Raw genomic sequence first — 5894 nt, forward strand, 5'->3', positions numbered from 1 at the left:
TGGGGCTTAAGAAAGCAGGAGATCAGGCTTAGAGAAGCTCAGCTCAACCACATCCCCCACGCCAGCCCCAGTCACCAACTAACACAACTCTTTCCTCACCCTTACAGCAGGGATATCGGGGCAGCTGGTGTTATGCAGCACAAAGTAAATTTAGCAGATTAAGAGACTGACCCTGAATCTTTTCTCATAAATCAAACATTCCAGCTACTTAATCATTTTGTTCTCTTCCTTTGATTCCATCCAGATGGCCCATATCTTTCTGGTTCTGAAGTGCCCACCACTACATGCAATCTTATAGATGTAGTTTCACCACTTGGGAGCATGGAGTGGTATGATGCATACTACTTAAATGCTCTTGTGTTGAATAGTTGTCCAGGTTAAATTTCATTTTATTTTCTTTCTGTTATTCCTCTACCATTTTTGGAGTTGAGAACACCTCCTAATTTAGTAACATCTGTGAATTTTAATACCATTTACTCCTCTTTTCAGAGCATCATAAAATACATTAATTATAATAGCGCCAAGGGGTACTGTCTGCAAAATGCACTACTTTATTAAATAAAATCACTGCAGCTGGCCAGACTGGTAACATATGTTAGGGATTTGTACTGAAAGTAAAACCTATTCACTAAGGTCCTAATCCTGCAATTGGATGTACTAACATAGACTTCTGCATCACCCCATTGACTTGGGCCCATTCTCACAAGCACTTCTTCAAAGGGTGATAACATCAGGAATGATGTGATTTCAAAAAAGCAGTATGAAGGAAAGTCAGGTAGTCACACTATCAATACCAGGCAAAGTTCCTGTTGTCTAACAAATTTATAAATGGTGTTTATCACAGGTTATAAAAATGTTGTTTAAATGAAACAGAAGTGTGTTGAGTGATCTTTATGTACTGTTTACAAAAGTCCACCTTACACAGTGCACATTTTTCATGAATTAAACCCCTTTAGAGTGTGAGCTTGATTTTCAGAACTAATGAGCACCCACAAATCAATCTGAGGTGAATGGAAACTGTGAGTCCTCATCACCTCTCAAAATCAGGACCTATGTGTGTGTCAAATATACATGTATGGAGACACACACAGAGTGACATATACATCAGTATATAAAGAAGAGACGTAAGTTCAAACTAAAAGAACGAGGTGTACTTGTGGCACCTTAGAGACTAACAAGTTCAAACTAAAAGCAGCAGAGAATCCCGTGGCACCTTATAGACTAACAGACGTTTTGGAGCGTGAGCTTTCGTGGGTGAATACCCACTTCGTGAGATGCAGGTAGTGGAAATTTCCACTACCTGCGTCTGACGAAGTGGGTATTCACCCACAAAAGCTCACGCTCCAAAACGTCTGTTAGTCTATAAGGTGCCACGGGATTCTCTGCTGCTTTTACAGATCCAGACTAACACGGCTACCCCTCTGATACTTGAAGTTCAAACTATAAACTCCTCCTTACAGCAGGAAAATTAAAGATGTAAACCACGGTAAATTCTACAATATTTACCTTTATGCAGGTGGAATAAAAATAGAAATAGCAGTCATTCCCAACTTCTGCCATTGTCACCTCTTGTACTTCTACTCCACTGTCTTTATACAAGAAGGGTATAAATGTACAGGTAAGAACTACCAATGTGTATGGAAACAAAACTCCTTTTTCTGAAGACAGTGGTTTTCAGGGTCTAAGCTCTATTTCCTTTTAAAAACAGACCTCCAATTATAGTATATCTCAAAATTATATTTAAACTAATTACAAATCAGACGGTACCTTCTCCAGGTTTGCCGAAGTGATGAAACATTAAAAGTGGTTGCTAGTCAGTGCACAAATTCAAACTTCCAGAATTTCTCTCATTGTTACTTTAGTTCTTATGACATCATCACAGATGACATCACATGACCATTTAGACTGGGACTGCTCACTTATTTTCATTGCTGTTGAGTAAAATAGAAAAAAATGAAGTTGTTCTAAGTAGTCTATTTCCTAATGTTTCTTTGATTCAAAACAGATTGAAACATAATTCACATGAGTTAGAGAATATAGAACAGGGGTAGGCAACCTACGTCACATGTGCCAAAGGCAGCACGCTAGCTGATTTTCAATGATACTCACACTGCCCAGGTCCTGGCCACCGGTCCAGAGGGCTCTGCATTTTAATTTAATTTTAAATGAAGCTTCTTAAACATCTTAAAAACCTTATTTACTTTACATACAACAATAGTTTAGTTATACATTATGGACTTATAGAAAGAGACCTAAAAACGCTAAAATGTCTTACTGGCACGCGAAACCTTAAATTAGAGTGAATAAATGAAGACTCTGCATACCACTTCTGAAAGGTTGCTGACCCCTGATATAGAATACTCACATAACTGTTTGATGCAGGAACATGTATAATTTGTAGCCATATTAACCCCAGGATATTAGAGAGACAAGTTGGGTGAGGTAATATCTTTCATTGGACCAACTTCTGTGGGTGAGAGAAAGTTTTTGAGCCACACAGAGCTTGCAAGTTGCAAAATGCAGGGTGGAACAGATTGTTTAACATAAGTAGTTATTGTAAGGGACCATTGAAGGCAGAGTGGCCCATTAACACTGCTGCAGTCATAGGAAAAAGGAGAGGGAGTTAGTGGGTTACAGATTGTTGTTTGGCCAGTGACTGCAGGGGTGCTAACAGACCCCCACCTCCCATGCCAGTAGATTTGGGCTTGCAAGGCTCAGACTAAAGGGCTGTTGAATTACTGTGTAGAAACCTGGTCTTGGGGTGGAGCCCAGGTTCTAGGACTCTGTGAACCCAGCCAGATGCCTGGGAAAGAATTTTCTGTAGTATCTCAGTGCCCTACCCATCTAGTGTCTCATCACCAGCCACTAGGGATATTTGCTATTAGCAGTCACACATTGGCTACATGCCATTATTGGCAGTCATCATATCATCCCCTCCATAAATATATCTAGTTCAGTGTTGAAGCCAGTTAGGTTTTTTGCCATCACTGCTCCCTTTGGAAGGCTGTTGCAGAATTTCACTTCTCTGATGGCTTGAAACCTTTGTCTAATTTCAAGCATAAACTTGTAGGTGGTCAGTTTATATCAATTTGTTCTTGTATCAGCACAGGGGCTTAATTTAAATAACTCCTCTCCCTCCCTGATATTTACAGAAAGCAATCATATCTCCCCTCAGCCTTCATTTGGTTAAGCTAAACAAGCCAAGCTCTTAGAGTCTCCTCTCATTAGGTAGGTTTTCCATTCCTTGGATCATCCTAGTAGCCCTTCTTTGCACCCGTTTCAGTCTGAATTCTTCTTTCTTAAACTTGGAAGAACAGAATTGCACACTATTCCAGATGAAGTCTCACCAATGCCTTGTTTAATTGTACAAACACTTCCCTATCTCTACTGGAAATACTTCACCTGATGATTCTTAGGGACTGCATTAGATTTTTTCATGTCTAATCACATTGGCAGCGCAGTCATCTTGTGATCAATTAATACACCCAAGTTTTTCTCCTCCTCTGTTGCTTCCAACAGATAAATCCCCAGTTTATAGCAAAAAATCTTTTTAGTCCCTAAATGCATGATCTTGTAATTTGTGCTATTAAATTTCATCTCATTTCTATTACTCCAGTCTTCAAGGTTGTCCAGATCTTCTTGCTTGATATTCCAGTCCTTCTCTGTTTTGGCAATACCTCCCAACTTTGTGTCATCCACAGATTTTGTTAGCACACTCCCACTTTTTGGGTCAAGACCATTAACAAAAATGTTCAGTAAGACTGAGCCCAGGACAGATCCCTGAGGAACTCCACTAGTGACCTCCCTCCAGTCTGATAGTTCACCTTTCACTATGACCTGCTAGTCACCCTCACTCCTTTAACCAATTCCTTATCTACCTTTCAATTCTGATATCAATCCTCATCTTCTCCAATTTAACTAATAATTTCCCATGTGGAACTGTATTAAAGTTCCTTACTGAAATCCAAGCAGATTAGATCTGCTTATTCCCTTTGTCTAAAAAATTAGTTATCTCCTCAAAGAAAAAGATCAGGTTGGTCTGACACAATCTACCTTTTGTAAAATCATGTTGTATTTTATCCCTATTCCCATTTATCTCTATGTCCTTAACTATTTTGTCTTTCAACAGGCCTGTAGTTTCCCAGATCACTTTTCCCTCTCCTTTCCTAAAAATAGATCCTATATTAGCAATCCTAAAGTCAGCGAGTACAACACCCAAGCTTACAAATTCATTGAAAAATCCTTGCTATTGGGCTTGCAATTTCATGTGCCAGATCCTTTAATATTCTTGGATGGAAATTATCCAGGCCTCCTGATTTAGTCCCTTTAAGCAGATTGGGTTTTGACTTCCCCTTTGGATACAGTAATTTCCATTAACCACTCTGCCACTATCCCTAAACTCCTCATTACACTTATTAAAAACTGAGGAAGTATTTATTTAGGTGTTGGACCATTCCTAGATTGATCTCCACCCCATCTTTACTACTTAGCAGTCCCAATTCTTCTTCCCTTGTTTTCTTTTAATTTATATGTATATAGAACTTTTTATCGACTGGCTGTGGTAAGAAAAGAACTGAAGTAGTTAGCTCTACATAGCCCTTTTATATCCTCAGATCCAAATATTCACAGCTGTGAGAGGGTGTTTGAGGAATCTCAGTTGATGCTGCTTTCCAGCAGATTTCTGAAGCTCAACTGTGCCAGTGGGTTCATCTCATAATAAGAAATATGCGGAGGTCAACTCCAGAACCAAATTAGTTTTAATAAATCAAATCATTTTGTGACATTTATGACCTGAGATGATTCTGCTTTCTCTGTGTGATTTCAAATCACTTTAGAAACATTAGCTGAGCACTATTCCACTTCTTATAGATGTGGAAACTGAGGTACAGACCAGTTACTTCCATAAGGTCACACAGCAAGTCTGTGGGAGAGCTAGGAATAGAACACAGAAGTCTTGACTCCACACAGTCCTCCATATTAAAAATGGTATTGTTAACAATAAAAATAAATAAATACGATAAATAATAAAGTGTCCTGGTACTTGGATAGGCCTTGTTGAGAACAGTTTAGGAAATTGGCACTTCACAAAGAAGTACCAATACAGCACACCCTTGTACTTGAGAAATTCTTAAGTGAAATAGGACAGGACCTTCACAATACATTGAGTTGGAACCAGCAACATTTTCCAGTGACGGATATTTAGTTTATGTTCTTTCTAAGAAAGCAGCCATCACTGCTATGAGCCCAGTCCTGTCCATATGCTTACTGTCTCATTTCTCTCTTTTCCCAGAACCAAGTTTCACTGAGTTTCACTCACCCTTCCATGCCTGGAAAGTCAGTGAGTGAACATGAGGTTACATTACTGAATAGAGGATAATGAAAGCCATGGACAACACAGATGTAGAAAATGTTGCTGAGTTACTGCAGCAGAGGCAGCTTACAACACTGAGGCTGGTTCTGAGCACAGACGGTGAAGGTCTCCAACTGCAACACAAGCGCAAGGCTAGCGCCCCACCTCCTTACATCAAGGGACTGTGCGGCTCTAACACCCACATAGCAACGCTCCAACCATCTCTCGGGCAGGAGAGTGTGGAGCTGTAACACCCTCACAGCTACCCCCGAACCGTTCCCTGGGCAGGAGGTGTGAGGCTGTAACACCCACACGACTAACCTCCCTCCCATCCCTAGAGCAGGGGAGCTCGGGCCTGTAACACCCGGAGGGCGACCTGATCCAATGAGCGGCCCCTGTGCAGCGGGGCGGCTACAACTGTCCAACAGGCACACCCGCTGGGCCCGGGGGCGGGACACTCTCACACACACGTAGGGCGCAGCTGCAGGCCGCGAGGCCCTTCGGCGGCTGCCGCCCCTCGAACTCCATTTCCCAGCGCGCGCTG

At 41.1% G+C, this 5894-nt stretch overlaps 1 protein-coding gene across 4 annotated transcripts in view; it reads right to left on the reverse strand.

Annotated features, from left to right (window-relative positions):
* The window catches only part of C1H12orf50 (chromosome 1 C12orf50 homolog), a 31658-nt gene extending 26370 nt beyond the window's left edge, over positions 1 to 5288 (reverse strand). For all 4 annotated transcript variants that reach the window (XM_032789158.2, XM_032789159.2, XM_075066846.1 and 1 more), the window contains exons 1-2: positions 2366 to 5288; positions 1768 to 1931 (exon numbers count right to left, since the gene is read on the reverse strand). The gene's annotated coding sequence lies outside the window, so the exon portion shown is untranslated. The remainder of the gene's footprint in view (positions 1 to 1767; positions 1932 to 2365) is intronic.
* Between the last annotated feature and the right edge of the window lie 606 nt (positions 5289 to 5894).

Source organism: Chelonoidis abingdonii, chromosome 1, assembly GCF_003597395.2.
Source record: "Chelonoidis abingdonii isolate Lonesome George chromosome 1, CheloAbing_2.0, whole genome shotgun sequence".
In the NCBI taxonomy this organism is placed as follows: Eukaryota; Metazoa; Chordata; order Testudines; family Testudinidae; genus Chelonoidis; species Chelonoidis abingdonii.